A 13,353-nucleotide genomic window follows, 5' to 3' on the forward strand; every position below is an offset into this window, starting at 1 on the left:
CAATCATCAGAATGTTCATATATTATTTTAATGAAGGATTTAATAAAATGTTAATTATAAAACAGTATTTAATTATATGTAATCGTTAATGGAACATGTAATGAATTCCTTTTATTAGTTAAATAAACAAGGTGCATTCAAACAAATTAGGTAGTTTTCATCAATACTGAATCAATTAACTGCATTTTCGTTTGGCCATGTGTATTTTGATTTATATAGTTGTGCAGAAACTCCAGTAAAAACTGAAGGGAAAATGAATGTTTCTGGTACAATATGCCGGTTTAAAGTGAATGTAACCTATCCATCATTTCTGATGTCACAAATGGCTTGCGACGACCTGAGGAAACTGGAGCTGCTGTCAAGAATAAAAGGTAAGTTGTTGTTTTTTCACAACAGGAGTGAAATGTAAATTTTGATGAACTAAAGTGTCCCTGTTTTTAACCCCTTAATGACTGAGGACGTGCAGGGTACGTCCTCAAAAAAAAGGCAGTTAATGCCTGAGGACGTACCCTGCACGTCCTCGGTGTGGAAAGCAGCTGGAAGCGATCCTGCTCGCTTCCAGCTGCTTTCCGGTTATTGCAGTGATGCCTCGATATGGAGGCATCCTGCAATAACTTTACATGGCCATCCGATGCAGAGAGAGCCACTCTGTGGCCCTCCCTGCACCGGACATCAATGGCCGGTATCGTTGGTGGGTGGGAGCCGACTTGGGAGGCGGGTGGGCGGCCATCGGTGTATCTTCTGCCATCAAGGGGGGCGGGATCGGAGGCGGGGCCGTTAGGGGGCGCGCGCGGGAGCGCGCACGTGCACGGAGGTTGGCGGGTGGGCGCGTGCACGGGGCGGGAGCGGGTGGGAACCGCTACACTACGGAAAATATTGCTATGAAAAAGGGCCAAATCTTGTTTGTGCAAAAGCACAAAAATAGATCGTGGAGGGGTGGGGGGTTGGTTTTGTGTGGGGGGAAGCTACACTACAGAAAATTTTAATAAAAATAAAAAAAAAACATATTTTCTTCTAAACTGGGTACTGGCAGACAGCTGCCAGTACCCAAGATGGCGCATATTAAGTTAGATTGGGAGGGTTATAGAGCTGTTTGGGGGGGATCAGTGAGGTTGGGGGCTAAGGGGGGGATAGTACACAGCAGCATATGTAAATATGCTTTTTAAAAACACAAAAAAACAACAAATATAGCTTTTATTTTAGTACTGGCAGACTTTCTGCCAGTACTTAAGATGGCGGGGACAATTGTGGGGTGGGGGAGGGAAGAGAGCTGTTTGGGAGGGATCAGGGGGTCTGATGTTTCAGGTGGGAGGCTGAGCTCTACACTAAATGTGATATTAACCCTGCAAGCTCCCTACAAGCTACCTAATTAACCCCTTCACTGCTCGCCATAATACACGTGTGATGCGCAGCGGCATTTAGCGGCCTTCTAAATACCAAAAAGCAACGCCAAAGCCATATATGTCTGCTATTTCTGAACAAAGGGGATCCCAGAGAAGCATTTACAACCATTTGTGCCATAATTGCACAAGCTGTTTGTAAATGATTTCAGTGAGAAACCTAAAATTGTGAAAAATTTAACGTTTTTTTTAATTTGATCGCATTTGGCGGTGAAATGGTGGCATGAAATATACCAAAATGGGCCTAGATCAATACTTGGGGTTGTCTACTACACTACACTAAAGCTAAAATTACCCCAAAAAGCTCCCTACATGCTCCCTAATTAACCCCTTCACTGCTGGGCATAATACACGTGTGGTGCGCAGTGGCATTTAGTGGCATTCTAATTACCAAAAAGCAACACCAAAGCCATATAAGTCTGCTATTTCTGAACAAAGGGGATCCCAGAGAAGAATTTACAACCATTTGTGCCATAATTGCATAAGCTGTTTGTAAATAATTTCAGTGAGAATCCTAAAGTTTGTGAAAAAATTTGTGAAAAAGTGAACAATTTTTTTTATTTGATCGCATTTGGCGGTGAAATGGTGGCATGAAATATACCAAAATTGGCCTAGATCAATACTTTGGGATGTCTACTAAAAAAAAAATATATACATGTCAATGGATATTCAGAGATTCCTGAAAGATATTAGTGTTCTAATGTAACTAGCGCTAATTTTGAAAAAAAAAATGGTTTGGAAATAGCAAAGTGCTATTTGTATTTATGGCCCTATAACTTGCAAAAAAAGCAAAGAACATGTAAACATTGGGTATTTCTAAACTCAGGACAAAATTTAGAAACTATTTAGCATGGGTGTTTTTTGGTGGTTGTAGATGTGTAACAGATTTTGGGGGTCAAAGTTAGAAAATTTTTCCTCATATTTTATATTTTTTTTTATAGTAAATTATAAGATATGATGAAAATAATGGTATCTTTAGAAAGTCCATTTAATGGCGAGAAAAACGGTATATAATATGTGTGGGTACAGTAAATGAGTAAGAGGAGAATTACAGCTAAACACAAACACCGCAAAAATGTAAAAATAGCCTTGGTCCCAAACGGACAGAAAATGGAAAAGTGCTGCGGTCATTAAGGGGTTAATCAAATTTTTAAAAACCGGGTACTTTAGCATCAAAATTTACATTCACTTTAAGGAACTTTTGAATTTACATTTATTATCAAATTTGCTTTGTGCTTCTGGTACCCTTTGTTGAAAAGTATACCTAAGTATCAGGAGCAGCAATGCACTACTAGAAACTCGCTGGAGATTGGAGGCTACACATATATGCCTCTTGTCATTGGCTCACTAGATGTGTTCAGTAGGGAATTGCTACTCTGGATCAGACTTGAACTATGTTGTTTAACCCCTTTGCATGGTTTAAACAACACATTGTTATATGTAAGCAATAGTGCAATGATAAAATGTCGTAACACATCAGAACATTTTCTTATTACACCTTAAAGGGACATAAAAAACTAAATTCTTATTTCATGATTCAGACAGAACATACAACTTTAGACAAATTTCCAATTTAGGTTTAATTTCAAATAATCTTTGTTTTCTTATTATCCTTTGTTGAAAAGCAGGGGCATAAGCTCAGGATTGTGCACGTTTCTGCCGCACTATATGGCAGCAGTTTTTCAACTATGTTATACATTAGCAAGGGCACTAGATGGCAGCACTACTTCCTGACATGTAGTGCTTCAGGCATGTGCACACTACCTACCTAGGTATCTTTTCGACAAAGAATAATATGAGAACGAAACAGAATTGGAAACGTCTTTTAAATTGTATTCTCTGTCTGAATAATGAAATAAACATTTAATGTCCCTTTAATGTCCTCTAAAAAACAGATGTTCTAGGTACATGATTAGTGTAAGTCAGGCATCATAACTACATTGAAGAGAAGTGTTTCAAATAGATTAGAGTAGAATTGAAAACAATCACCCAATCTTTGCACAGCAGTCTCAAATGGAATGGAATTGGGTCTTCATTGCCATAAAGTTTGATTATGAGGTGAAGTTTAGCAAATTAAAATTGTTATTTCAATGTAAGGTCATTCAATATTGCTGTATTATTGTGAAGCCAATGACACATTCAAATTTTACTTGTATGGGTCGTGATTGTCAATTCTTTAGAAAATACGTTTCAATATAAGAATAAAAACATTTCATTATGTAAAAGAAAAAAAAGAAAACTAAATTCACAAAAGGATAAAGTAATTGGGTATTGAATGAACTGTTCCCAATAGATTATGCGCATGCAAATTGAAGCAAATTTGATAATAGAAGTAAATTGTAAAGTTGTTTAAAATTGTATGTTCTATCCAAATAATGAAAGAAAAATGTTGGGTTTCCTGTCCCTTTAAAGTTTTCTTTTTTGCATATGTTAACATATACTGAGATAGGTTATTTTTTTGTTTGTTTTCCTTGTTTGTTCTGTAAGGTTTTGAAAGTGATTTTCTGATGCCTTTATCATTCTACAAGATAGCTGAGACTCTATTGTTTATAGTGGAGGTTAACAACTATGATGAGGGACTGTACATGAATATTAATCCCACCGTTTTGCTGAAATGCTGTAGCAAATAGTTTCCACAAGATTTTATTTTTACAAATAGATTTTATTGAATCTAGGCCATTATGCTGCACATTTAATTTAATCTTCTATAAATATAAAGCAATAATATGTTATTGTATTTGAAAAGGGTGAGTGATGTTTGAAATGTTTTTTAGTTACAGAATGAACTATAAAGAGGCTATTTAAATTCTTCTTGATTATGGAAAAAATGAATTCCAAATTTGTGCAGACTAAAAAGCCATCCCTATGCTTGCCTGCAGAATACCTGGGGCTGAAGGCTCATATGCATAAGCTGCAATGAAGAAAAGCTCCCTTTTGATGGTCAAAACGTTTTACAGTTACAAGAAAATGGCTTTAACAATGTTCAAAGAAAGAGATAAAACAGATCTTTGCCCCTCTAATTCAAAACAACTGTTATAGTAATCTTCCTTACATTTTCCTGTGTGTTCTGTATACTGCTAAAGTAAAACTATACTAAGGGAACACTATATATAAATACATGTGAATGACTACATTAGAGTCACAAGAAGCACAGGATATTTGTAAATATTAGTATGTGTATACTATGTTTAACACTATATTTACCAATGTGTTTATATCATTGTATATATAAAATACATTACAGATCCCTGCTATGTTGGTGCTTTAGAAATCTTTGTTGGTTTTAGTGATATAGAAAGATTAATAAACACAATTTGAGAAATACATTTATGGATACATATAGATAGATGGATAGATAGATGATAGAGAAAAAATGATAAATTGATACATGTAACCAATGATTAGTATGATTTGCTAGTCCTTTGGTTCCATCTGACATGCTCCACAATTGAAACTTTGCTCAAGGAAATAAAGTTTTGGATATACCAAATTTCCACTCATATATAATGCGCAACTTCAAACTAATGCATACAAAATAAGGTATCAACACACACTCGTGTATATATCACAATTGCTGTTATTGTAATGTTGAAAAACAATAATTATGTTTAGTGCTATGTTAGTTTAATAATTCTGAATCAGAGTGTGTGGTTCACAAATCATGTTTAATCCCTAATGTAGACACTGAAATCTGGGAATGGCCAATCCTGCCCAGAATGCCCAAACGCCACCAACTTTATCAAAGGTCACTACAGTCCCAAATCATAAGATTTGCCTTTGGATTACCCAATTCTCTCTCCCCTCACATCCATTCTTGGGCACACATTTTCAGTTGCTAGGAGACATGCATGCATTTTTTTTGCATTACATTCCATGAAATATTGATTACAATGGATTCTATCTGGGTGTAAAAAGAATATTTCAAATGAATCAAGGTTCACGTGGATTTCAAAAGTACACCAAGTTAGTCATAAAGCAAAAATGATCATGAAACACTGCCTTGGTTTATTTCAACTTTATATTTTGTGTTGACATTTTACACAAAACATATTACCACACCACTCTTATTATTTTGAATCTTATAAAGAAAATGGTTTCAATTAAAGTACATAAAATATATATATAGTATGATTTTGATACATAATCAGAATACATTTAAGGACCACATTGGGCTCTCTTTATGAAGCCAAGGGTGCATCTTGGAGCGCTTCCAATGTGAGCCTGCAACTGCAAGGTGAGACACAGAAGTGTTAAGGCTGCTGCTTCTCCATCACCCTAGAGATGATAAAGTTAAATTATCCTGAGCTGATCTGTCTGGGATAATTGACAACTCCTGCTATTGTGCAATTGGTCAAGCAAGAGCAATGGGAGGGTCTTCATAAGATGCCGCCCACTCATCCCAAACTTGGAAGGACAGGTTCCCTTGCTAGAAACATAGTTTGATCAGAGCATGATAAATGAGGCTTTTATTTTTAATTATAATAAAATAACCCAGTTAATTCAGGGAATAAATGGGAAAAAGATACAAGTTAAAGTACATTGCTAAATAATTTATTGCAGATGTCACTGACAGTCAAGAGGTTAAGCCATCCTGTATCCAGTTCAAAAAGTCAAAAGGAATCTGGTTTTCACCAAACTCACTCTGAACCAAAGCTTACTGGAAGGACTAATAGCTCATCATATATATTTTTTATGAGGCTATACTGGATCAGAGACAGATTTGCATAAATCTGAGCTCCCCAGTGTATGCTTACAGGGACATAATAGTAAATATTGAAAATAGCATGATTGCATTTTAGTTTTCAATAGAAGCATATTTGCAACGTACTTGTAGAAGCAAAAAGAAAAAAACAGTCCGGAGATCTGACTGACACAATACACAACACAATACATAACTTTCTAAGCAGGTCTGAATGTGGGTGCATTAGGCCCCTACAGCATATGTGGATATGCCCCTGAAGCAGTAAAAACTTGTACTAGAAGCATTTTTGCTAATACAAACACATTGCAAAAATACTTCTATTTAAAATAGAAATGTATACGCACACATTTCAGTTATGACTACTATGAAGTAAAGCCTGCTTACACACGACTAATAAATCTAAAGTATCATCCCCACTTACCTAATCATCATGATACTTAACTAATACTGTACATATTCATAATTACCAAAAATGGGGAGTGTTTTTCTTCTAAAATATTATCTTTTTAATAGTAATTGTCTGCTTTCATTTAAAAGTTGAACTGGTATTATTTGTGTGGCCTGAGCACCAGAAGGAAAAGATTAAATACTGCCCTAGCACTTTCAACTATTTTTCTTTATCCTTTCCCTTCAGGCATGCCTCCCCCACTTAGCTGCTCTGTCAGATGGATGTAATTACACTCACAGGCTTTTCATTCTCTAAACTCACATTCTCCTTTCTAGATATTCTTACCACTCTTGTAGAAATCAATACCAGCTGCTATAGGCCCATCAAGTCGAGAGACAACAAACAGAAAGAAAGGTTTATATGATGTTGTGCAGGCAGATTATGCCTTTATTTTTTAGTAGAGTTTTATTTTATTTGGGGGGGGGGTGTAATTTATGCATACAGTCCATACAAGATATTTAAAGTTGCATTCTGAATCCTAAACACACTGAGCTGGTACAAATAATTTCATAGTAAGGAAACGTTTTAACCTTATTGGATAAAGGGGCAGAAAATTCAAATTTAAACTTTTATGATTGAGACAGAGCATCCAATTCTATTATTTAAATTGCTCCATTCTCTTAGTCTCCTTGCTTAAAGAGCATACCTAGGTAGGTTCATTAGCAGCAATGCACTACTGGGAGCTAGCTGCCGATTTGGCACTGCATATTTTCATATGCCTCTTGTCATTGGTTCCCCCAATGTGTTCAGCTAGCTCCCAGTAGTACTTTACTGCTCCTTCAACTGAGAATACCAAGAGAATAATACAAATTTCAAAATAAAAGTAAATTGAAAAGATGTTTAAAATGCATGCTCTATTTCACTGGTTATGAAACCTGTCCTTGGGCCTCCCTAAAAGGCCAGATTTTAAGGATATCAGAACTAGAGCACAGGTGAAATAATCAGCTAATTAGCAAACAAGCTTATTTTTACTTGCTCTCACCCAAGGTAATCCTGAAAATCCCGCCTGTTAGGGAGGCTCGAGGATAAGTTTGAAAACCAGTGCTATATCTAAATCATGAAAGAAAATGTTTGCATTTCACATGCCTTTAAGTATTAGATTCAGTTTATATGGGCAAGTGTAATTCCTAATAGACCATGTTTTGAACAAAATGTCAAAAAATAAAAGAAATTATAGTATTGAACTTAAATATGAAGCCTTTACCATGTGCAGAAAAGACTTTTGCATCTTTAGAGTAATGGGTTTTAATTGCATGAACAAATGAACTACATTGTTTTGTTGCATTCATGTGTTCTATTAATAAAGAATTGTAACAGGTGTAAGCAATAATACATTTTGCAGAGCCCTGAATGTTCTAGCAGTTAATGGGACATGAAACCCACATTTTTTCTTTCATGCTCCAGATAGAGCATGTCATTTTTAAATAACTTTCCAATTTATTTCTATTATCTAATTTGTTTAGTATACCTAGGTATAGAAACTCAGAAGCTGCTGATCGGTGGCTGCACATATATTCATGTTTTCGTTGGCTTTGAGCTAACTCCCAGTAGTGATTTGCTGCTTCTTCATCAAAGAATAGCAAAAGAATGAAGCAAACTAGAAAACAGAAGTAAATTGGAAAGATGTTTAAAATTGTGTGATCCGTCTGAATCATGAAAAGAAAATTAGGGTTTCATGTCCCTTTAATGCAGGTGAGAAGACCACATGCTTATGGAGAGAAGTGCTGCAAATAACCTGCCTGTTTCTAGTTGCAACAAGGATAAAGAAATGCGCATATGAGCATATTACCAATAGTTTTAAAAAATCTTTATTTATATGTATAACGGTAATGGCCAAGTAAGAAAAATATTTTATTTTAACTGTTATTTTTTCCGATTAATAAATCAAAAGGTAAATCAATTAAAAAAAAACAAAAACTTTCCAATTCTATTATCAAATGTGGTTCATTTCATTCTCTTTGTATCTTTTCTTGAAGAAGCAGCAATGCAACTGGGAGCTAACTGAACACATCGGGTGAGCCAATGACAAGATATATATATATATTTATTTATGCTTCAACCAATCAGCAGCTATCTCCAGGGAGAGCATTGATACCCCTGAGCCTACCTGGGTATGCGTTTCAACTAAGGATTTTAAAAGAATGAAGCAAATTACATAGTATAAGTAATAGAAAGTTGATTAAAATTGCATGTTTTATCTGAATATTGTGGGATAGATAGAAAACATATCAGAGAAACTAAAGAAAAAGGGTGCATTCCTTTCCAAATGCCATTAATATAGGGTACGTTACTTGATATAAATCCTACAAAATGAATTCATTCTAGATTGTTTCTGTTAAAAGTAGGATAATCTAATTATCAGAGTATGTTAGTGTTTGCTTCTATGGCCTGTTTAAATTACACTATTCAGTCATTTTCCCTTTTTGTTTTCTATCTTTTGTCTGATTTCCACATTTTGCTCTTTTACATTGTTTTTCTGCTTTCTCTGCTCTATCTCTGGGCAAGATTACAAATGTGGCGACGCCGGTTTTTAGGCAGTTTTGGTATCACATATACAGCGCTGCATATAAATGCGATGCGTATATTTTACTCGTCGCCCGCAATTTTTACTCCCATAAGCTAACATAGAACTTACGTGGCGAAAATGGAGAAGTTTTACTCCATTTTCATCTTTCCACACATAGGCAGGCGCAGCAAGATTTGCGTTGAGTATGTGAGCACCGTAACCCCCTGAAAATAGTAACTAACACCTAACGCATGCGCAATATCTATCTACCTGTCAACCGTCATCCCCCCACTGCAATAACTAATAAACTATATTAACCCCTAATCCGCCAACCCCCACATCACAAAACATCTTATTAACCAATTAACCCCTAATCCGCAAACCCCCAACAACGCTATATACGTAATAAAAAAATTAAACCTAATCCCTATAGGGGCAATGGGTAGTTTAGGATTTTTTAGTGTTAGGTTTATTAATTTTGGGGATTTGGCGGGTGGGGGGTTTTACTGTTAGAGGGGGGACTTAGTATTTTTTAAGGTAAAAGAGTTGTTTAATTTAGGGCAATAATCAAGAGGTGTCCAGCACGGAGGTTATTGCATGCACGCCACAGGAGCACCACAGACCCCTTAGAATATGCAAAAAAATCCAAAGATGTGGCAGCACAACAATAATTTATTATAAACACACAGGGGAACAGCAGAGCAACGTTTCGGGAGTTATCCCTTTGTCAAGCCCTACAAAAGGCCTACAAAATTTAGGGCAATGCCCTCCAAAAGGCCCTTTTAAGGGCTATTGGTATCTTAGCATTAGATTAGGGGTGTTTTTATTTTGGGGGGGCTTTTTTATTTTCATAGGGATTAGGTTTCATTTTTTTATTTTTGATAATTTGGTTTATTATTTTATGTAGGGTTAGAATTTTTTATTTTTTATTTTTTGTAATCTTAGATAAATTTAATCTTATTTTTTTTATTTTTAAGTAGTGTTATCCTTTTTATTTTAATTGTTTGTAATTAAGTATTTTTTAATGTAGGTAATTGGGGTTTATTTAGGGGGTGTTAGGTTAGGAGGCTTAGTAATTTAGTTATTTGCATTGTGTGGGTTTTACGGTTTAGGGGTTAATAGATTTATAAGGTTTGTTGTGATGTGGGTTAATGGCAGATTAGGGGTTAATAGTTTTAATAGGTACTTTGTGATTTGGGTTAATGGCAGATTAGGGGTTAATAGTTTTAATAGGGACTTTGCGATGTGGGTGAATGGCAGATTAGGGGTTAATACATTTATTAGGTAGTTTGTGATGTTGTGGTTAGTGGATTTAGGGGTTAATACTTTTATTAGGTAGATTGCGATGTATGCGAATGGGGTTAATAGTTTAATTAGGCATATTGCGTTGTGGGGGGTGGTCGGTTTAGGGCTTAATACTTGTATTATTAGTTCCGATGTGGATTTGATGGCGGATATAGGGGTTTTACGTGTTGGGTTTATTTTTGGGAGGCGGGTTAGACATTTAAGGGAGATTTGACATTTTTTTAAATTTTCTTAGGCCGGCAATTTCTAACGTGCCGTAAGTCATTGGCAACTCCAGAAATTTACGCTCATTTCTGGACATCGCTAGTTTATCTGACTTACAGCACTTTTTGAACTGTCGGCGCCGTATATGTGATACCCCGATGTGTGAGGTGTAATTACGTGCGGCACGGGTTTCAGCAATTACGCTGAAGCCTGTACCTCATATGTAATCTTGCCCTATATATCTATTTATCATCTATCTATCTCTATATCTATCTATCTGTCTGTCTATCATCTATCTCTACTGTACCTACCTGTATATCTCTCTGTGTTTCTATCTACATATCTGGTTACAATCCTGTTAGGAATTGTGTTGCCCACTAAGAAGCAGTCTATTTCTGAATTAATTAAAAACTAGCAATACAGGAGTAAAGTTAAGTAAAAATATAAATACATGTGAGGATGAATTATTTTAGACTTTTTTGCATGTATCAGAAAAAAAATCAGAATTGAAAAATAGTATTAATTTAACTTTGTTTTCCTTTATACATGAAATACAAGAATGCACCTTTCATTGATTAAATATACTTCATGTAAAGATAATTGTATTCACTTTATAATTTATATTTTTATTTTATAGAAGTGTGTGCATGAAAATATTTAAATAGCTAATATTTACATTGCTATTCTATCTAGCTATTGCTATGTTGAATTGGTCTTGCAGCATCAGTAGAACCCATTTAACACAGTGGGTGAGATTACGCAATTGACAGCGGAGTGTGTGTTATCTGACATGAACTTTACTGTGTGCTCCCATAGAAGTCTACTACGTTAGGGATTTAGCATAACCGTGCTATGCAACATGCAGAGTTTATGTCAATTTAAAAAGACTGCACATTTTGTTAATGGAAATAAATTGGAAAGTTTTTTTTAAAATTGCATGTTCTATCTGACTCATAAAAGTTTCATTTTGACGTGAGTGTCCCTTTTAGTTACAGGAGAGACAAAATTAAAATAAAAAAAAACAAAACAGTGAAAGAAATCCCCAGAAAAATAATTTTTTTTTGTTTGTTTTTTTACAGCACTGCTTGAAAACTCCCTGCAATTTTCACGAATATTGGCAGCCTGCATTTCATTTTGAAAACATAGTAAACTATGACGTAGATTAAAGTGAACCTGCTTGAAAATTCATATTGTTTCTTTTTAAATAGAGGCCTGAAAATGTTACACTTGTTGTTTAATCTCACAAAATGAAAGCTGGCAAATTTGCCTTAAAATTTGTAGTGTGCATAGTAGTGTGGTAGAAAAAGACGTATGCAAACCTGGAAGAAGATCCAAGATAAATCACACTTTAAACAAATTGATTCGATTTGTATTTGCTTAAAAATGTATTATTAGCACCAAGAGTTCCCTGTCCTATGTGCTCTCCTCTTGGGCCTGATATTCAAAACCTCACCATCATGGAGAGAAATCCTACAAAATCTTTAGGATTTTTTTTAGACCTTGTATTGTAATGTAGGAGTCTCTGTCTCACATAAAGAACACTACATAGCAACATAAACATTTCTCAATATAAAATTTGTGTTTATAACAAATTTAAGGGCCTCGCCGTACTGACGAGACTTCTTAGAATATCTCGCCTGAGGGGTGAGGTTTTAAATATAAGGCCCTCTAGGAAATTCTCCATTCCAGAGAGCTTCATTACTTTATATAGGAGTTTCCTCGCTACTCACCAGGACTAATCCGAGGGTCAGCATGATAAATTCACATTACACTGGTAAACATTAGAGAATTGGGCCCACAGTGTGTTTACTAAGCTTTCAAGCACCTGATCTATTTATATAACCCAAGAGAGATTATATGCTCCATTTCTACACTTTTTGGTCAAGTTTATATGGCTGTTGTTATTCATTTTTGGCTTGATGATAGCTATCAAAATAGTTGCCGAAGAAGAGAACACCATCTGGCAGTTAACATATAGATATAGAGAAATATTGGATTGTTATTTTGTGATGTATCACAGTGGATAAATATATTTGTCTGCCATACAATTCAATGGGAGCCAGAGGTATCAATAAATATGAATTAAAATATAATTAAAGTTATAATGAATTCATAATTTTCTTCTAGAAATTACCATGTTGCTGAATGTTAAGTTGAATTGGGGTAGGGTTATGGTTAAAACTTGGGATGTATGTAAACTAAGTGAAGAAATAAAGCCAATATAACTACACTAGCCAAATGATTTAAACTTGCATGATTCATGTAATTTTAAGATACTTTTAAATGTGTTTCATTATCTTGGTATCCCTTTGTTGAAAAAGAATATGCACATATCCTACACTAGTGGGAGCTAGCTGCTGATTGGTGCCTGCACACATTTGTCTCTTGTGATTGGCTAACTAAATGTCAGTAGAGCAATGCTGTTCCTTCAGCAAATGATAAATAGAGAATGAAACAAGTATGATTATAGAAGTACATTTGAAAGTTGTTTAAAATTGTATGTTCTATCCAAATCATGAAATAAAATTACATTGTGGCTTTTCTGTCCCTTTAAAAGGTTGCATCTCACAGTTAGCACCACCAATGTAATCACGCCCTTTGTGTTCCAGTAGAGGTTTGTTTAATTACAGTGGCCTTAGGATAACCCCTTACCCACAAATAGATGAAATCACATAATACATGTTTTAACCTCACCATAATATACTGTATATGCCAAATATTCTAGTCTCCAATTAAAGGGACATGAAAGCCAAACTTTTTTCTTTCATGATTTATGATACAAATTTAA

At 35.1% G+C, this 13,353-nt stretch overlaps 1 long non-coding RNA gene across 1 annotated transcript; it reads left to right on the top strand.

Moving 5' to 3' along the window:
* Nucleotides 1-315: 315 nt before the first annotated feature.
* On the top strand, nt 316-11,875 carry LOC128659338 (uncharacterized). Its single transcript, XR_008402336.1, has 3 exons — nt 316-371; nt 8,527-8,564; nt 11,645-11,875. It is a non-coding gene; the product is annotated as an uncharacterized LOC128659338 (long non-coding RNA).
* The last annotated feature ends 1,478 nt before the right edge of the window (nt 11,876-13,353 follow it).

Source organism: Bombina bombina, chromosome 5 (genome assembly GCF_027579735.1).
Source record: "Bombina bombina isolate aBomBom1 chromosome 5, aBomBom1.pri, whole genome shotgun sequence".
In the NCBI taxonomy this organism is placed as follows: Eukaryota; Metazoa; Chordata; class Amphibia; order Anura; family Bombinatoridae; genus Bombina; species Bombina bombina.